The following is a 21,970-nucleotide window of genomic DNA, read 5'->3' on the forward strand; positions in this document are numbered from 1 at the left end:
GAACAGTTGGGTAGTAGCCATAAAGTTGGAATGCATATATCCTATAACACAGCAATACTGTTTCAAGAAGAAATTTTTAAGCGTGTGCAGAGGGATTCATGTGTACTCATGGCTCCTTGCCATAATGTTTATTATGGTGATGGTGTATAAACAATCCATCTTTACCCCAAAGAGTGGTTGAAAAAATAAATGATTTCATTATGATACAGAATACCAGGCAGCAGTTAAAATGAGTAATGTATACCTATTCATATAAGAGCATGGACAAAGCTCAGAAATACTGTGAAATTAAAAAGGTGGAAATGAGTTTGTACAATATGTTTTAAAACCCATAAATAAAACTATTTATTGTTAATGTATACATACAAATATAGTAAAAATTAGAAAACATAGTGGATGTATTAGTTATGTATTCCTGTGTACCAAATTGCACTGAAGCTTCAGTACCCAAAATAGCAAATATTTATTATCCTACAGTTTCTGTGGTTCAGGAATCCACGTGCAACTCAGTTGTTGCCTCTATTTCAAGGTTTTTCTTGAGGTTGTAGTCAAGCTGTCAGCAGGGATTGCACTAATCTCGAGACTCTACTGGGGCTAAGAGATGCACTTCTAAACTGGCTCATGTGGGGGTTGCCAAATGTTATTTTCTCACAGGCTCTTCATGTCTTGGGGACTCCATTCCTTACCATGATAGGGGGGCCCTTCCTTCGAGGTTATGGCAGCTGGATTCTCGAGGGAAGGTAAGCAAAGAATGAGAGTGAGGGCTCAGGATCGAAGCCACAATCATTTTGTAACCTGACCTCAGAGGTGACTTCTCATCACTTTGGCCATATTCTATTTGTTAGAAGCATGTCTCTATTTCGTAATGATGGGGAAAGATTACCGTCGGGCATGAATACCAGGAAGTAGGACTCATTGGGACCATCTTAGAGGCTGCCTCCCACAAAGGTGTATGACACGCAGTGAACACACCGGGTAATGCTTATTTCTGGAGAGAGAAAGTTGAAAGTGTTACTATGGGGTATGTGCATTAGTTGCAAGTGTAAGATTTTCCTTTAATAGCAGGGTATTTTCTTGTTTGACATAGACATTTGGGGAGAGAACATTGTAGGCAGAATATTGAGAATAAAGGCAAGAAAGAATGGAGCAGCCTTTAAAGTTTTTTTTTAACGTTTATTCATTTTTGAGAGACAGAGCATGAGTGGGGGAGGGGCAGAGAAAGAGGAACAGCCTTTTGAGTAATGGGAAAGGCATGTCGTTTATTATGTCTGAAGCCATATTTTTATACCTTCATTTTTAAGTAGTGCTTAATACAATGTCTTGATCACAATAAATTCTTTTTTTGTATATACATTTTTTTAAATTTTTATTTATTTTTGAGAGAGAGAGCATGAGCAGGGGAGGGGCAGAGAGAGAGGGAGACAGAGGATGCAAAGCGGGTTCTGTGCTGACAGCGGACAGCCAGATGTGTGGCTCCAACTCCAGAGCTGCAACTCCTGAGCTGCGAGATCAGGACCTGAGTTGAAGTCGGATGTCCAACCAACTGAGCCACCCAGGCCCCCCTGACCACAACAAATTCTTAGTGTCCATTTTTCAATTTTGATTGAAAATAGAATAATTCATCCCTAAAAGAAGGACTTTGATATTTGTGTAGGCTGATAACAAGTATTTAGGGCTACACCACTGTTGCTTTGCTATAGATTTGACAGAAATTTTGTTCGGTTCCTTGAATTTCCACCCATTATTTGCTGAAATATACCCTATTAATGAGTTACATGAAGATCGCATAATCTTTTGTGTTAATAGTACTTGTGGCTGTTTTCTCTCCCAAATAGCTTAGATGACTGTAAATTAAAAAAAAATAGACTTTTGTTTCTTTTTATCAGTTTGTCCTGAATTAATTTCAGTTTCTAGTCAGCAGGCCCATTTTGATGATTGTGCCAGCGTGTTTATCCTTCAAGTCTTGCAATCTAATCCCAGTTTTGGGTAATTAAAGTATTTTTTTAATTTTCCAAGTGTGATTTTTTTGAAATTCATTTGTGTCGTTGTTTAAAATATTACGTGAAGTGACCAATTTTCCATGGAACACCATTTGTACTCGACAGACCTACAAAATATGATTAATCACATTTAGGTGTTTAAAGATTTTTTTTTTAATTAATCAAGCCAGCTTGCCACTTCATAGAAGACAACAGAGAGTTACCAATGTTAAATTTTGTGATTTGGGGTAAAAATTAATATCTTGGAAAATTTGTGACTGTTACCCAATAATTAATAGCTTTTCTTATGAGATTGGTGGTCATATTAATACATACTATTTTGGGATATTATATAATGAAAGGTGTTAGCATTTGGAAAACCTGACCAGTAGTTTTCAGATGACCAATGTTTGATGTTACAAAATTAAGCATGGAGTAAAAGGTGCATTCAGAGGGCAAGATAAACCAATGAATTTGAATGTAGCCAACCAAAAAATATATTGTTAAAATTTTACTTTCCACGTTTCAATTAACCTTGAAATGATAGTTGTTCAATTTTGGTGTAGTATCAAATGAGAATATCTACATGTATCTGAAAATGGTTTTAAAATATCTAGTTTCCAATTACATGTCGATGTTTGGCTCAATTTTCATCATATACTTCAACCAATACGATGTATAGCAACAGACTGAATGCAGAGGCAGATAGGAAAACTTAACTCTCTTCTATTAAACCAGATCTTTAAAAAAAATTTTTTTAATGTTTATTTTTGAGAGAAACATAGTGTGAGCGAGGGAGGGGCTGAGAGAGAGGGAGACAGAATCTGAAGCAGGCTCCAGGCTCTGAGCTGTCAGCACAGAGCCCGACACGGGGCTTGAACCCACCAACCGCAAGATAATAACCTGAGCTGAAGTTGGACGCTTAACCGGCTGAGCCACCCAGACATTCCTAAAGGTTTCGTATTATTACAATAATAGCTAATTTACAATTTTTGTCAGTTTTAATTTGAAATATAAAAAATATAAAGAGATATGCTCAAACTTTGCCTACATCCTTATTAGGAAAATCTCTTTAAGGTTCTCAACAAATAAACAGTGAGTGTTAAGTCTTCCTAAAGACCAAATAGAGAATCATTGTTCTAAGAGAAATGCGTCAGAATGTGAAATCCAAGGACTTCTGGGTTTTTTTTAAGAGTAGTAATATTTATAGCATGTCCATGTTTTATACACATTTTGTTATGTAAATTAATCTACTCATATATTCTACGTAAGTTTTTCCCAGTTTCTTTCACCAAAAGATATGAAATTATTTCAATATATCATGTATTTATAAGTATGTTAAATATTGATCAAAATGACTGTGGAAAATACCTATGCATCAAAGAACATTAGGGTTGGAAGAGGCCTTAGAAATCATGTAGTTCAGGAATTGATGAATATTGTATGTGAACCTGCATTTAAATTACTTAGGGAGCCTGAGTTTTAGAGATTGTTGAATGTTACTCTTGGTATTTTGATTCAGTGAGTTGTGATTGGGGCCAGAAATCTGTATTTTATGAAAGCTACTCCAAATTATCACGATGCATAGCTAGGTTGGAAATTAATAGTTTGGTCCAACTCTGGTATTTTTTTTGGCAGAGTTTGAAAATCTATGGCCAGGGGGCCAGATCCTGTCCCCCATCTGTTTTTGCAAATAAAATTTCATTGAGACTCAGCTGTAACCATTTGTTAATGTATTGACTATCAATGATTCTGGGCCTTAGCAGCTGAATTGAGTCATTAAAATAGAGATCTGTGGCTCAGAAAGCATAAAATATATAGTGTCTAGCCTTTTACAGAAAAGGTGTGCTGACCTCCATGCTAGAAGAAAATCAGTAAACTTAAAGGTTGTGAATTTTTTTATGTAGTTTGTATTAGAATTCAAATTAGAAATTAGGTCTCTTACCGTGAGGTTCAGTGTGCTCTCTTATGCCTCATGGTTTCTTCAACACAGAAACTATGCTAGAAATAATTATTTGTTTAGATGCTAAATTTAGGAACAAAGTCTGTTAAGTGACCAACTGCTATAGTGCATTTACATTGTAATTTGATTTGGAATTGTTGTTAAGTTCGAAAGCAACATTCCCTGTAACAAACTTGTTAAAGTGAAATAAATGGGCCAAAATATCTTTTGCTTCCAACTTTATTCCCAGTGGTCCATGACTAAAGTTTCTTTTCAAGTGCTGATTTAAAGAACAGTGGTTATGTAATATTAATTGCTGCCATTTATTTTCTGCTCTTTTATGGCAAGCACTAAAATCTTTGTATACATAATCACAATCGTTTCCAAATTTCTTGAATTCCTTCTCTATCCTGGTGGCGTCATTATTAGCTGTGCATTTATCTGTTGTATGTGATGGGCTTCCCAAGATTTAATTTGAATAAAAGTTTCTGAGGCTTTTTAGAAATACTTGCAAATCACTCCATATCTTATTTACTTCTCATAACTTCCCCATGAAGTTAGTATAATGTTCATTTTAGAATTGATGAAATTGTGAGCTGTGAGTTTCAAGCAATGGACAGAATTTAAACTTATTTTGGTAGGCTCTAAAGGATATGTTCATTCATCACATCACCTGTCAAATTGAGGGAATGCAGTTTTTTTTTCAGTAATCTCTACACCCAGTGTGGGGCTCAAACTCAGAACTCCAAGATCAAAAGTCACACGGTTTACTGACTGAGCCAGCCACTTACCCCAAGGGAATGCAGTTTATAGATATCTTACTTATTTCACTTAACATAATACCCTCGATATCCACCCATTTTGACTCAGATGGCACAATGTTATTCTTTTTTATGGATGCATAATATTCCTGTGTGTGTGTGTGTGTGTGTGTGTGTGTGTGTGTAGTATATTGGTGAAGGGAAGTGGGAAGAGGGAGATACAGGCTCCCAGGCTTGGAATGAATAAGTCACATGAATAAAAGGCACAAGATAAGGAATACAGTGAATGATATGTTAAAGTGATGTAATGTGACAGATGGTAGCTACACTTGTGAACAGAATGTAATGCATAAAATTGTCAAATCACTAAGTTGTACACCTGAAACTAATGTCACATTGTGTGTCACTCTACGCAAACAAAAAAGGAAGAAACTCTTAGAAAATGCTACAGAATAAATTTACCTCCAAAAGGTGCTATGTGAAACAACCCACACACAGGGGTGCCTGGGTGGCTCAGTTGGTTAAGTGTCCGAATTTTGGGTTTTGGCTCAGGTCATGATCTCATGGTTCATGCATTCGAGCCCCACATCAGGCTCTGCACTGACAGTGGGGAGCCTGCTTGGGATTCTCTCTCTCCCTCTCTCTCTGCCCCTCCCCTGCTCATGCTGTCTCTCAAAACAAACAAACAAACAAACAAACATTAAAAAATTAATTTAAAAAAGTTTAAAAAAAAGAAGCCACACATAAAGACTACATATTGTATGTCTGTTTATATGAAATTACAGAACAGGAAATTTATAGAAACAGAAAGCAAATCAGTAGTTGCCTAGTACTGGGATGAAACAGAAACTGCAAATAGGCACAAAGGAACTTTTTGAAGTTATGTAAATATTCTGAAACTGAATTGTAGTGATTATTGCGCCAAGTATACATTTACTAGAATCATTGAATTGTAAATTTATGATGGGTGCATTTTATAGTATGTAAATATACCTCAATAAAACTTCTATTTTTTAAAAAAAGTTTTATTTATTTTGAGAGAGGGAGAGAAAGAGAGTGAGTGAGCAGGGAAGGGGTAGAGAGAATGGGGGAGAAAGAATCCCAAACAGGCTCTATGCTGCACAGAGCTGACATGAGCTAGATCTCATGAACTGAGAGATCATGACCTGAGCTGAAATCAAGAATTGGATGCTTAACTGACTGAGCCCCCCAGTTGCCCCACCTCCGTAAAACTGTTTTAAATTAGAAGTGGGTTGTTTTAGATCAGAGAACATAATTGAAGGAAGATACTGATATTCTCTAGAATGAGATGAGAACAGAAGAAAAGCTTTTATCAAATCTCTTTTTCTGAATGAATCTGAGGTGATTTTAATTCATTTTTTCCCGTTGGTCACCATACATTTGTTTCTTCAATTGTGACAAAGAAGATTAGCTTTTAGGCCCTGCCTGCCTACAAAAAAGGCAACTTCTGTATCATTGTGCAGAATTTGGTATATATTCTTTACAAATCACAATTGAGCTGGGATGCCTGGGTGGCTTAGTCAGTTGAGCGTCCGACTTCAGCTCAGGTCATGATCTTACAGCCCGTGGCTTTGAGCCCTGTGTCGGGCTCTGTGCTGACAGCTCGGAGCCTGGAGCCTGCTTCGGATTCTGTGTCTCCCTCTTTCTCTGCCCCTCCCCCACTTGCACTCTGTGTGTGTCTCTCTCAAAAATAAACATTAAAAAATTAAAACAAATAATAATTGAGCTTTACCACATTTCTTGAAGCCAACCTTCTGCTTGGGGGTTTGGCCAGATTACTGTCAGTTGAAGTTTTTTGGTGTCAGGAGTTTCTGCCTGCTTAAAGGCCACATTTTAATCCTTTTCTTTTTGCTTTGCCTTGGAAAGATATGGATAACAGCTTTCATCCAGGTCATCTCGCTCAATTCAGTAGTGAATGTTGACTCATGTTTCTCTTCCGTAGCGATTCTGGTATTCTTTGTTATAATGGAAATCAAGCAAAAAGTGTATAACTTACTGAAAATTCAGTCTCCTACCTGGAAAAGAATACCTTAATATTTAAAATATGGGAATAATTGACCATAGTGTAAGTTTGTGTAACCAAATGCAATGTGGATGAACTTTGGAGTTTAGGAAAGATGGATCAGAATGCTATTTTTACCATTGATTAGTCATGTGATCTTGATTTAGCTACTTTACCACTTTCTCTCAGTTTTTTAATATGTAAAGTGAGGAAAATAATCATGTCTACATCATATTGTCTCTCTCTCTCTTAGATGTAAGTGTAGTACATATAGTTACATTATGTGATAAATAATATATTTGTAAGTAATATCTATATCCAATGTGGGGCTCGAACTCATGACCCTGAGATCAAGAGTCATATTCTCTATGGACTGAGCCAGCCAGGTGCCCCTGAAATAAATATTATTATACTCATTTTATATTTATGAAATGTGACTATATATGTTGAGATATATATCTATACTGAGATGTATAACACATGTGTAGCCGTATACAAATAATCCTCAATAAATACTACTTCTCTTGTTTAGTGAATAAAAACATCTGATGTTTTAAAAGAACCTTCCTTCAGGGGCCCCTGGGGGAGTCAGTTGGTTAAAGTGCCCAGCTCTTGATTTCGGCTCAGGCAATGGTCTCATGGTTCTGATATGGAGCCCCACGTTGGGCTCCGTGCCGACAGCGTGGATCCTGCTTGGGATTCTGTCTCCCTCTCTCTCTGCCTCTCTCCTGCTTGCCCTCTCTCTCTCTCAAAATAAATAAATAAACATTAAAGAAAAAGTTTAGGAAAAGAACCTTCCTTCAACAACAAGTAGCATGTCATTCACAGACATCAATTATTCCTTATAAATTAAAACCTAAAATGATTATAACATTGTCAAAGGGTGTTCCTGTTTCTTCATTCAAGTCATAATAATACAGTTGTGGAGTCTAGTGTTTAGTCAGTGATTTAGAGAATTCTTATTAATTATTTTGATAGAAGCAAAAAAGTAGTAATTTCATCTGTTGAATTTTTCTCTGTAGTTACATATTTCAGCTGAATTTTTCTCTGCATATCAATATCTATTTTCTCAAGTGTTTTTATCAACCTACCTCACCTTACGTGCTTTGTAAAGCCACTGAAAGTAATGAGAAAATTTATCAAGTTATTTTATATTGGAAGTAGCATGTTTAGTTTGTAAATAGAAATATTGCTGGTTTTGGTAGTAGATGCAATCATCTCAAAGTCTGATTGGTGCACATTTTCATACTTTCTTTCTAACATTTTTAGTTTACCATCTTTTTATACAATTTTCTACCCAAAAATTAAAAAAAACCCCAATGTATAGAAATGGCTTCCGCAGTGACTCTTGCTGCTAACAAACATTTGGGTTTTTATAATTTGGCTTTGTTGTAGAACCACTTTACATTTGTCAATGATACTTAAAAAGAAAATGCTGTCATTTTGAATATGATTTTAGGAAGCCACTCTGCTGTAATCATATTCACCAGTTTCCTCAGAAAGGAAATGAATGAAAGACAAAAGGAAAGAAAAAAAGAAAGAAAGGGAAAAAGGAAAGAAAGAAAGACAGACAGACTCTGGATGAATAGAAACAGCTGCCCTATTGTACAAAAGCTGAAAAAAATGCTTTATAAAAAAATTGACTTGGCATGTTATACCCCTAGTATTAGGATACATAATGTTTGATTTTCTTTCTTTGGGCATCTTTTGTTCACTTGAAATAGTGCATTTGCATGTGAATGGAAGAAAGCAAAATTATATCCCAAGGTTCATGAAAAGAAATTATTGATTGGCTCTTTAATTGAGCAAACACCATCTGAACCACTTTCTTCATTTATTTTCAGCCTCAACATTAACTGAAACACTTCAGTGAAAATAGTGTTTGTTGTCTAAAGTTTTCAGTTAGCCAAAATGCTACATTATGGTCTATAAAGAATGAGGGTGTCATAACACTTCATTCTGTAGTTGTGGTTGTTCCTGTTTATAGGATTTACTCTTTAAAAAACTGATGTGGCAAGGCCGAGGTTTTGTTTAGTACTGGTGCGCCTTTCCCCATGATGCCAGTGTACTCAGGAAGTGCTAGTACTTTTCATTTTGGTCCTTATTTACTCATGTTCTTCTGAGTTAGAAGGATCTCAAGGAGTTATATTGGCTAGGCAGTTTACATAAAGAAAAAAACTGGATCATCTAGGGACCGTAGAGAAAAGGAAAGTCCAAGCCCCATCTAATGGGGACAGCAGATGACTGCCCCATAGGAATATTGACCCTTATATTGACTGATTGAGCTATCTTCCAGCTTTGCATGAAGAGCCAGACATAATTGATTTTTTTTTAAATAATATGAAATCTCCTAGGTGTTCAATAATGAAAGTAATTTTTTTAAACACTTCTTGATTATACTGTATGAATCACCTAAAACTCATCTATAGGTTTCATGTAACTTGAAAAGCCACCAGGTTGTACCCTCTTTTGGGGGAGTTTGCTTTGTGCTCTGGTTGATAATGGCTTAATAATAAAATTTGTCATTCCAATTTCTAATTCATGTCTGTTTTACTTCTTCCTCTCTCCATTCACTTATACATTCCTAGAATATTTACTATGGAGATATGACTTAGTAGACTGGATATCCTTCTAGGCATTGGAAATTTTAGCCTAATCAGTCCCTTTCCTCAAGAATATAAGAGATTATATGAGAGGCTGAATATAAGCAATCGTGATGCAGAATGATAAATGTGATGAGAGAGGTTGGCATAGTATATAATGGTGACATAGAAGAAAGATACTTAACATTTGTTGTTAATACAGCCTCTTAAATGAGTAAAATGACTACATCTCCCTCTAGCAGTTCTCTGAGAAGAAATGGTTATGGCAGTATGTTCAAGAAACCCGATATCCTGGTGGGGGAGAGATTTGTGGCAAGATGGGCCTTTCAATTCCTCCTAAATAGAGCATCTTTGTCATTTGGCAATTGAAAAAGATGATGCTTTCATTTTACCCTTTGACACCTATTGAGTGTTATTTCTAAAGTGAAATGCTTAGAAGAGTCAATAGACTGTTCCCTTTTTATATTGCTTTGACTAGATGTCAGCAATTCCAATCGTATCAGATCATTTATTACTCTGAGAAAATCCCTTGACAAACCTAGAGATTAATTTGTTGTTGGTGAGCTACTCAGGAGATATTTCTCCTTCTTCCCATAATAGAGAGAGATGCTCACAGTTCAGGCCAGGTTTGGTATCATGGCTTTGTATGAAATACAAGCATCTAAGAGAAGGGAATCAAAGTGAAATCTTGACCTGGTTTCAAATCAAAACCAAATCTCCATGCATTGTCAAAATCCTGGGCTTGCTTTATTGCAAGGGCAGTTCATGCAGAGAAAAGATAAGAGTGCCCAGTAAACAAGTAGCTTTTGGATAGCAGATAAAACTGCAAAATGAAAGCATTTGACTGACGGATGATAAATGTTATTTGTCTGCCTTGAGTTGATATTATATTTTATGGGATATGAAGTAATACCTGCCTTGTAGATTTACACAAGTGTGAACAGGCAAATTTCCTAAAAATGGCTTTTTTGCAATGAGTTTATAGAACTTTAAGGGAAAATTAGTATTAGCTGCTGACTTATTTTCAAAAACACTCCAGAAGATTCTTACAGCAATATTTATTCGAGGTTGAAAATCAGATAAATATTTCCTTCACATACCAGCAGGGGTTATAGTATTTGCAGAAGGCACAAATTCTCATGATGTTATATGAATAAATACTCTTGCCATACAGAAAATCCCCTGTAGACAGGTTACATTAAATTAACTTCTAAGGTTCAGGCACCCGAACGGGAATTTTTTTTTTCAAGTGTGTTATAGGTATTTCACTTTCCCACTCTCACCTGCCAAATCAGCCATTTTAAACATACTGGAGAATTCACTGTTTCTCCTCTGTGACCTTCATGACTAGCCTGAAGGACTGTGGGTATCTCCATATTCGGAGTATTGGATCCTGGAGCATTATACTTTGTGTTCAATGTCCTTGCCACTTGCTAGTTGTGTGGCCTTGGACTAATTGTTGAACTTTCTTGTACCTCAGTGTACTCATTTTAAAAATAGGAATAATAATCCTGACTCATTAGGTTGTTAGAAGGACTGAGGTACTGATGCCTTGAACATGGTAAATGTGCAATTAATATTAATCACCAATTTCTCCTTTCTAAGGCTCCAGTGTTGCCAGCATTTCAGAACCAGAGAGAACAGGGATGAAAATAGTCATGGAGGGAAGGGTTCCAACTGATGATCTTCAAGTTAGGCAGTAAAGATGGGCACCTGCTCTTCTTTTCCAAGAGATGATTTCTTGTTCAAGGACCTTTCGCCTTCCTGGTAAGCTTTGAATTAAGTACTTTTTCTTTGTGTACAAATTTAAGGGGCTATAGGTTTCAGCAGCTTCCAAACCTGATTAGGGGGATATTTCACCAGAAACTCCTTGTTTCTAATTTTCTTTATATACTTTAATCTGAGGATTTGCCTGCAGGGGTGAAGGATTTTTTATTGTCAGTTCAGGCTCTACTGAGCTAGAAATCCTTATGCAGAGAAAGCTCCTACTGAGTCCAAAGGGAACTTTTCCTAAGAAAGAACTGTAGGACTTGGCCTACTGTGTATAGATATTCTTTATTCAAGAGAGTTTTGAAGATATGTAGGTTTGAAGTTAGCATATATTCCCTCCAGCCTTGCCCCAAGGGGTTTCTTAAACAACATACCTACAGACATCTGCCTTTTCTAAGGGACAAATCACTCATTTCGTCTAGTTCAACAGCTTAGAATTTCAAAAATATAAGAAGCCCTTCTTTGTGAAGAGAGAATGATGTAGTGCATTTGAAAGTCCATTATTTTTACTAGAGTTAAAATATTGATATAATCAAAAGGAAAGTCCTACAATTATTAAAATGTGAATTCAGAAATCATTACTATGGGAAGGGAATTATCATAATTTCCTCTGGTTTTTGGTAAAGGGCATAAGTAAATCAAACCTATTTCTCACTCCCTGGAAAATATCATGAAATATTATTTGGATAAAATTAACAGAATTCCTAATCAGTCAAACAAGCCGTGAGCATATATTTATTCCTGCATCGGTACTCTGCGAAGTATATGTCTAGGGTATATAGAAAATATGGTTCTTGCTCTCAAAGTATTTATAGAATATTCTGAAAAACATTATATATATATAAACTTTTTGATACTTAGATTATGTTTATATAGATTATGCAATAAATGGTACAGACTAAGTAATACATTATTCTGAGCACTTTGCATCTTTACATTTTGGAGAATTTTCATAAGACCTGTGATTTATTTCACTTCATTTCTACCAAAGTTTCACATAATACTAACTCATTCACGCTGTGGTTTAAGTGACTGATAGCTGGTTATTTGCAGACAACAAGGGGAAGAAGTTAAAATAGACTGCTAAGCATCGGAAAGGTAAGGGAGCTTAAGGGAAGGTGTTTTGTGAGATGGAGTAATACAAAAAGGATCAATAATGTGATGCTGAAGACAGCCATTTAAACTGAAATTTGCCTCTGCTGTCTTTCCTGAAGTCCATGTGAATACGTCCTTGAATAGCATCCGGCAGAAGTCTACAGGCGCTATGTCAAACCTCCATTTAGACTCTGACTTTTAAAGAAAATAATTATCTATTTTCTCTAGTATCTTTTGGGGACAGTAACTATGTCTTATTTATTGTTGTATTCTCAGCACCTGTGTGCTAACATATGATAAGCGCATATAATTAATATCATTCCATTGAGCTACTTTTCTCTCACTTTTCTATTCATCTTTTTCATCCTCTCTGTTTTGTTTCCTCTATTTGGCCCCTCAAACGATAGTTTCCCAATGTTCCCTCCATAGACCCTTGCTTGCTCTTTCTACACACTTTCACGATGTCCATTTATTCTTCAGTGACCCTCTCTTTCCCAATGACCAGGCAGTGGTTAAATTGCAGGCATGGCCTTTGAAATAAAACAAACCTGGGTTGAAATTCAGTTTTACTACTTGCTAGCTGTCAGACCTAGGAATACTTGACTTTTTGATCCTTAGATTATCCTTCTTTTAAACAAGTTTAATGATAATACCTAACTCATAGCATTATCATTAGAATTTGGTCAGATAAGAAGTATAAAATAAATAGCATAGTGCTTGGGCCTTAATAAGTACTCTGTAAATGTTAGTTGATATTACTTTTTTTTTATAAAGCTTTACTGAGATACTATAATTTACTCCCATAAAATTCACCCATTTAGTATATACAATTTAGGGCTTTTTGGTAAATTCACGTACAACCATTACCATATCTAATTTTAAAGCATTTTTATTCTCCTAGAAATAAACATGTTGCCATTGGCATTAACTCCCCATTTCCCCCACCTCCAGCTCTAGGAAATGATATTTCAGATTCTGCAATTCTAGACAGCTAGATAAATGGAATCATACAATATAGAATAATGCTGTTGAGGTTCATCCATGTTATAGCATGCATCAGCAATTCTTTTTACTATTGAGTAATATTCCGTTACATCAACATATCACACGCTATTTGCCCATCATTATTTGATAAATGTTGTTTCTACTATGTGGCTAGTATTGACAATGTTCCTAGGAACATTTGTGTACAAGTTTTGTTCAGACTTCTATGTTTATTTCTTTTGGGTATATACACAGGAGTGGGTATATACCTACTCAGTCCTATGTAACTCCATGCTGAAAAATTTTGAGGAAATGGCAAACTGTTACCAAAAGCAACTGTAGCATTTTATATTCCCGCCAGCAATGTCTGAGGGTTCTAGCTGCTCTACGTTCTCCCTAACACTTGTCGTGTGGTGTTGTATTTGTTTCTTTTTAAATGTTACCTCTCCTAGCAGGTGTGAAGTGCTTTCTCATTGTAGTTTTGATTTGCATTTCCTAAATGACTAATGATTTTGACTATTTTTTTATGTGTAGTTGCTCCAAATCTTGTGACATAATACAAAATATATATTTGGTATGTATCCCTGGTTTTTGGCACAGGGCTTCCAAACCCCTTAGAATTTCCTGGGTGTTAGGAGGGTCTTTGGTCCAAATCTGGCAACTATTGGTGGGCTTTTGAGTAGCTTCAGCACAGGGACTAATTATCAGAAAGACCAAGCCATGATTAGAAGCTTGGAACATTCAGTACCACCACATCTTACAGGAAGGAGAGGGAAGAGCTGTCTAGATTAATGTAGTGAATACCTGTTTATGCCTATGTCATGAAGCCTTCCTAAAAATTCTGAAAGTATGTGGTTTAGAGAAATTTCAGGATTGGGAATGCATGCGTGTGTTTGGAGGATGATGCACCCCGAGCTCCTATACTCCAGACATTTCCAGACCTTGTCCTATGTACTTCTTCATCTTACTGTTTATCTATATTTTTATAATATCCTTTATAATGAACTGCTAAACATAAGTACATGTTTCTTGAGTTTTATGAGCCATTCTAACAAATAATTAATCCTGAGGCAGGGAGGTTACGGGAACCTTCAAGTTTCTGGTTGGGTGGGACAGAAATGTGAATATCCTGGGGACCATTACGTGCAGCTGGCATCTGAAGTGAGGGTAGTCCGGTGAAACAGAGCCATTAAACCTTTAGAGTCTGACACTAAGTACCTGGAGTAATGTTGAATTTCATTATAGGGCACCCTATTGGTGTCCAGGGAGTTGGAAAATCAGTTGGTATGGGGAAAAACCTAACATTTGGTGTCAGAAGTGTTTAGACCAGAGAAAGGTTTTCCTTTAAATCTAATTTCCCATTGATCTGTTGAGTTGTTTGTCTTTTTAGTATCAAGTTATTATTGTTCTTTATATATTCTTGATAGAACTCTGTTATGACACATATATGATTTGCAAAAATTCTCATCCTTTCTGTGAATTATCTTTTCACTTTATGGTAGTTCTTTAAGCAGAAGTGATTTTAGTTTTCATGTAGTCCAATTTATCCTCTTTTTTTTTTTGTCATTTGTGCTTTTGAAGCCATATCTATGAAATGATTGCTTAATCTACAATCATGGGTATTTAGTCCTTGATTTCCTTCAAAGAATTTTATAGTTTTAGATTTTACACATAGGTCTGTGATGTATTTTGAGTTACTTTTTGAATGCGGTGTGATGTAGGGGTCCACCTTCATGCTTTTGCAAGTGGATATTCATTTGTTCTAGAATCATTTGTTCAAAAGGTTATTATTTTTCAATGAGTCATCAAGGCATTCTTGTCAAAAATCAATATATTATAGGGTGTCTGGGTGGCTCGGTCAGATAAGCGTCTGACTTTGGCTTGATCATGATCTCACAGTTCATTAGTTCAAGCCCCCCATAGGACTTTCTGCTGTCAGTGCAGAGCCTGCTTCAGATCCTCTGTCTCCCGCCCTCTCTGCCCCTCCCACATGCTCTGTCTCTCTCTCTAAAATAAATAAACATAAAAAATTAATGTATTATAAATATACAGGCTTTTTCTCTGTATTTCATTTTCATTCCTTTGGTCTATATGTCTTTCTATTGGCAAGTACCAAACTCTTCTCGATTGCTATAGCTTTGTACTAAGTTTTGATTTAGAGAAATATGTCTCTTCCAAGATCATTCTTTTTTTTTTTTTTTTTTTTAAATTTTTTTTTTCAATGTTTTTAATTTATTTTTGGGACAGAGAGAGACAGAGCATGAACGGGGGAGGGGCAGAGAGAGAGGGAGACACAGAATCGGAAACAGGCTCCAGGCTCCGAGCCATCAGCCCAGAGCCTGACACGGGGCTCGAACTCACGGACCGTGAGATCGTGACCTGGCTGAAGTCGAACGCTTAACCGACTGCGCCACCCAGGCGCCCCAAGATCATTCTTTTTTAAAATTCTCTTGGATATTCTGGGTCTCTTGTATTTTCATTTGAAATTTTGAATAATCTTTCTGTTTCTTCTAAAAGGCTAGATGCTATTTTGATAGAGGTTATGTTGAATCTGTACATCAGTTTATGTAGTATAGCAATTTTAACAAGGTCTTAAGTCTTCCACTTCATGATCACAGATGTCTTCCCATTTGTGTAGTACTTACTTAATTTCTCTCAGTGATGTTTTGAAGTTTTGAATATATAAACCTTCTACTTCTTTTGACAAATATACACCTAAGTATTTTTTATGCTACTATAAATGAAATTTACATAATTGTATAATTTCGTTTTTGATTTTTCATTGCTAATACATAGAAACAGTTAATTTGTGTACGTCAATTTTGTAGTCTGCATCCTTAGTGAACTCATTTATTCTGATAGTTATTTTAGTGGCTTCCTTATGATTTTCTACCTATAAGATTGTATCATGTGCAAAGAGGGAGTTTTATTTCTTTTCCAATTTAGATGTCTTTATTTTTTTCTTGCCTAGTTGCCTTAGCCAGTGTTTACAGTGTAATATTACATAGAAGAGACGAAGGCAGGGGGTGCCTGGGTGCCTTAGTCCATTAAGCATCTGACTTTGGTTCAGGTCATGATCTCAGGGTTTGTGAGTTGGAGCCTTGCATTGAGTGAGCTCAAGCCGTGCTTCAGGCTCCGTGCTGACTGTGGAGCCTGTGTGGGATTCTCTCTCCCTTTCTCTCTGCTCCTTGTGGGGTTCTCTCTTTCTCCCTCTCTCTCTGCCCCTCTCTCACTTGCACACTCTTGAGAGAAAGAAAGAAAGAAAGAAAGAAAGAAAGAAAGAAAGAAAGAAAGAAAGAAAGAAAGAGAAAGAGAAAATAGAAGTGGTGAAGGCAGATATATTTGTCTTCTTCCTGAATTTAAGGGAATGATTTCTGTGTTATGTCATGATTAGAGGTTGGTTTTTGTAGATGCCCTCTGTCAGGCTGATAAGTTCAATTCTGTTGCTAATTTTTTAGTGTTTTTATCATGTAAGAGTACCGGATCTTCTCAAATGCTTCTTCTTTCCCTCATTGATATGATGATGTGGGTTTTGCCCTTAATTCTGTTGTATGTTGTATTACTTTGACTTTTTATTGTTGAACCAGTCTTGCAATCCTGTAATAAATCCCACTTGTTCATGAAGTATAATCCCTTTTATAAGTTGCTGGATTGGTTTGATAATATATTGTTGAAAATCTTGTGTCAATATTTATAAATATTATTAGTGTGTAATTTTTTTCTAATATGTTTGTCTGGTTTTGGTATAAGGGCAACATTAACCTTGTAGAGTATGTTGGGAATGTTCCCTTCTCTTCTTGTTTTTTAGAAGAATTTATGAAGGATTAGTATTAGTTCTCCTTTAAATGTTTGGAGGAATTTACCAGTGAAGCCTTCTGGTCCTGAACTTCTCTTTAGTATGGAATTTTTAAAAAATTACTGATTGAATAGCTTTGCTGTTTATTGGTTCTTTCAGGTTTTCACTTTCATTTTGAATCATTTTCACTAGTTTGTGTCTTTCCAGGAACTTGTGCATTTCCTTTATTTATTTCCTTTACTTTTGGGAAGTAGTTACTCATAATATTTTCTTATAATACTTTTTATTAAAATTTTTTTAATATTTATTTTTGAGAGAGAGAGAGAGAGAGAGAGAGAGAATGAGCAGGGGAGGGAAGAGAGAAAGAGGGAGACACAGAATCCGAAGCAGCTCCAGGCTCTGAGATGTCAGCACAGAGCCCAACGCAGGGCTCTAACCCACAGACTGTGAGATCATGACCTGAGCCAAAGTCAGACACTCAACCGACTGAGCCACCCAAGCACCCAATACTTTTTATTTTAATAAGATTTCTCTTCTGTCTTTTTTTCATTTTAATTCAGCCAACTGCTTGTCAATTTTGTTGATTTTTTTCAACAAATCAACCAACCATTGGTTACATTGATTGTTCTGTGTTGTTTTTATTCAGTATTGTATACATTTCCTTTCTAATCTTTATTAATTTCTTTCTTTTGTATGTTTTAGGTTTAATTAGCTCTTATTAATATCCTACCCTATGGTAGAAGATTATATTATTGGTTTGAGCCATCAGTGTGACACAGGTGGCTAACATCTGATTAGTAGAGCCAGTGGTAAAGATCTGTTTTCAATCCTGCATGCAGTGGTGTCACATTCATACCTTTAAATTCATGTATTTTGGGTATTTCTACCACAGAAATGAGCAAAGGATACAAAGAAAGGGTCTATTTGTAGAGAGCTATTTTACACGTACACCACTGCTCATGGCCAACTTGCTTGAATCTGCCTAATTATACTAACGTCTTTATTAGATGACATTAGGACTAGTCTTCCAGGATGTGTTGCAATTTTGGAATTTTTTCCAGTACTTCATTTCATTAATATTCATACTTACCTTTTTTTTTTTTTTAGACAATTATGGAGTTCTTACATTCCTCAAGTCACTGTCAGGTTGTTATGTTCAACTTTCGGGTCAGAATATTTACTTACTTTAGCCCTATGTTCTCATCTTCATTTTCTTTCACTGGTATCTGCAATGTTTGTGGTTTTGAGATTTTAGTATGATAAGCCTTTTGAAAATGGAAGTGAATGTTCATAGTATCTTTGGATAAGGGCATTGCCTGATTTAGCTGTACCTGTAATTATTTTCTCCTGCTGTTTGATTATTTTTTGCAGGTGCAAATAAACAGCAACAATCTTCTGGAAAGCATAAAGCAAATACTTACATCTGACACCTGGCTGTGAATTATAATCATTTGGAAAATCAGCCTCTGTTCATGTGCCCTATTCCTATTTAAGTTGGTTAAATGGAGTTTTTATTTTAAAGGCGCTCTTCAGTCATGACCTTTAATGACAAACCTTAGGCCAACATAGATTGATTATGGCTGAGTTACAGAGTGCCCCTACAGCATTAAGAATGGAAATGCTGACTGTGTGTGGCTTTAGTGTAGCCAAGCTGGCCAATGCAGCACTTTGTACTTCACAAAAAGGTTTCACCAGCATTTGAAACTGAAGGAATTATTGAGAATTTCTTCATTATTTGGAGATGATTGCACAGACAATTCACTTTCTACTTGGACTATCTTTCATAAAACCAGATAATTTTTTTAGGTTGATAACGAAATAGAAATTTGCAAATTTCTTTAAATCCTCTTTTGCCATTTACTCTGTGACTTTGGCAAAAAATCTTAAGTTCTTAGAACCTCAGTTTCCTCAATCGAATAATTGAAGTAGTATAATGCATAATGTACTGTATGATAGAAAATTGCCGGGGCACCTGGATGGCTCAGTTGGTTAAGTGTCTGACTTTGGCTCAGGTCATGGTTTCCTGGTTCATGAGTTCAAGCCCTACATTGGGTCTCAGCTGTCTGCATGGAGGCCTCTTCGGATCCTCTGTCTCCCTCTCTCAGCTCTTACCTAGCTCACGTACTCTTTCTCTCTCAAAAATAAAATAAAACATAAGAAAAATTAAAAAAAAAAGAAATTTGCCTTGCAGGGTTAGTACAAGATTTAAGTTAAGGCCATATACATGTATATTCATATGCATCTAGCATAATATATGTTCATTTCCCTTTACTTCCTAATTCTGACTTCCACTTGTCATTTGCTCAAGGCATTAATTTTTTTAAGAATATATATATATATTCTTAAAAAAATTAATATATATATATTAATATTATAATTATAATATATTATATTATATTATATTATATTATATATATTATAATTATTATTATTATATATTATATATAATAATAATAATATTTTAATTATATTTAATTTTATATATATATATAAAATTTATATATATTTAATTATATAATAAATAAATAATATTTAATTATTAAAAATAAATAATATTTAATTAATTAATTTAATTATTTAATAATAATTATAATTATTATTATATTTATTATAATATAATAAATTATATTATATTATATTATAAAATATTATATATAATTATAATATAATAAAATATAATATAATTTATATATATATATATATACATACACATATACACACACACATATATACATACATACCACATCTTCTTTATCCATTCATCAGTTGATGAACGTTTGGGCTCTTTCCATAATTTGGCTATTGTAGATAATGCTGCTATAAACATGAGGGTGCATGTATTCCTTTGAATGACTATATTTGTACTGTTTGGGTAAATACCTAGGAGTATAGTTGCTAAATTTCAGGGTAGTTCTATTTTTAACTTTGTGAGGAACTTCTGTACAGTTTTCCAGAGTGTCTGTACCACGATGCATTCCCACCAACAGTGCATGATGGTTCCCCTTTCTCTGCATCCTCGCCAACACCTGTTGTCTCTGGTGTTGTTCATTTTAGCCATTCTGACAGGTGTGAGGTAATTGTAGTTTTGATTTATGCTTCCCTGTTGATCAGTGATGTTGAGCATCTTTTCATGTGTCTCTTGGCTACCTGTAGATCTTCTTTGGAAAAACATCTATTAATGTCTTCTGCCCATTTTTTAATTGAATTATTTGTTTTTTGGGGTGTTGAGTTTTATAATTTATTTATACATTTTGGATATTAACTCTTTATCAGATATGTCATTTGCAAATATCTTCTCCCATTCTGTAGGTTGCACTTTAGTTTTGTGGATTGTTTCCTTTGTTGTGCAGAAGCTTTTTATTTTGATGAGGTCACAATAGTTTATTTTTGCTTTTGTTTCCCCTGCCTCTAGAGACGTATGTAGAAATAAGTTGCTACAGCCGATGTCAAAGTTGTTCCTGCCAGTGTTCTCCTCTAGGATTTTGATGGTTTCCTGAATCAAATTTAGTTCTTTAATCCATTTTGAATTTATTTTGGGGTATGGTATAAGAAAGCAGTCCAGTTTCATTCTTTTGCATGTTTTTGTCCAGTTTTGCCAGTAGCATTTGTCGAGGAGACCTTTTTTCCCCCAATGGATATCCTTTCCTGCTTTGTCGAAACTTAATTGACCATATAGTGGGTTTATTTCTGGGTTTTCTATTCTGTTCCATTGATCTATATGTCTACTTCTGCACCAGAACCATGCTGTTTTTAATCGTTACAGCTTTGTAATATAATTTGAAGCCCAGAATTGTGATGCCTCCAGCTTTGCTTTTCTTTTTCAAGGTCACAGTGGCTATTTAGGGTCTTCTGTGCTCCCATACAAATTTTAGGATTGTTTGTTCTAGTTCTGTGAAAAATGCTGTTAGCATTTTGGTAAGGAGTGCATTAAATGTGTGGATTGCTTTGGGTATTCCATGAGCATGGGATGTCTTTCTATTTCTTTATGTCATCTTCACTTTCTTTCATCAGAGTACAAGTCTTTTACCTCTTTGATTAGGTTTACTCCTAGGTATCTTGTTTTCTGGTGCAGTTGTAAATGGGATTGATTCCTTAATTTCTATTCTGTTGCTTCATCATTGGTATATAGAAATGCAACAGATTTCTGTACATTGATTTTGTGTCCTGTGACTTTACTGAATTTGTGTATCAGTTCTAGCAGTTTTCTGGTGGAGTCTTTCAGGTTTTCTGTACAGAGTGTTGTGATGTCTGCAAATAGTGAAAGTTTTACTTCTTCCTTGCCAAATTGGTTCCTTTTTATTTCTTTTTGTTGTCTGATTGCTGTAGCTAGGATGTCCAGTAGTATGTTAAATAACAGTGGTGAGGGTGGACGTTACTGACTTGTTCCTGACCGTAGAGGAAAAGCTCTCACTTTTTTTCCATTGAGGATGATATTAGCTCTCAGTATTTCATACATGGCCTTTATGATTTTGAGGTATGTTTACTCTAAACCTAGTTTCTTGAGGTTTTCCTTTCTCACAAATGGATGCTTTACTTTGTCAAATGCTTTTTTTGCATCTAATTAAATGATCATATGATTCTTACCCTTTTTTTATTAGTGTGGAGTAATACTGTTGATTTGTGAATCTTGAACCACCCTTGCAACCCAGGAATAAATCCTACTTGATCCTTGTGAATAATTATTTTAATATATTGTTGGATTTGGTTTTCTAATATTTTATTGAGATTTTTTGCATCCATGTTCAGCAGGGATTTTGGCCTGTAGTTCTCTTTTTTAGTGGTTTCTTTATCTGGTTTTGGTGTCAGGGTGATGCTGGCCTCATTGAATAAATTTGGAAAATTCCCTTCCTTTTCTATTTTTTGGAATAGTTTCAGATGAAATGGTATTAACTCTTCTTCAAATGTTTGGTGGAATTCACCTTTGAAGTCATCTGGCCCTGGATTTAATATTTGTTGAGCGTTTTTTGATTACAGATTTAATTTATTTGCTGCTTTTCTGTCTGGTCACATTTTCTAT

At 35.3% G+C, this 21,970-nt stretch overlaps 1 long non-coding RNA gene across 1 annotated transcript in view; it reads left to right on the forward strand.

The window, feature by feature from the left end:
• The window catches only part of LOC131501849 (uncharacterized), a 134,757-nt gene that overhangs the window by 9,464 nt on the left and 103,323 nt on the right, over window positions 1-21,970 (forward strand). The window contains exon 2 of the long non-coding RNA XR_009256907.1: window positions 10,914-11,075. This is a non-coding gene — a long non-coding RNA (uncharacterized LOC131501849). The remainder of the gene's footprint in view (window positions 1-10,913; window positions 11,076-21,970) is intronic.

Source organism: Neofelis nebulosa, chromosome X, assembly GCF_028018385.1.
Source record: "Neofelis nebulosa isolate mNeoNeb1 chromosome X, mNeoNeb1.pri, whole genome shotgun sequence".
Lineage (NCBI taxonomy): Eukaryota > Metazoa > Chordata > Mammalia > Carnivora > Felidae > Neofelis > Neofelis nebulosa.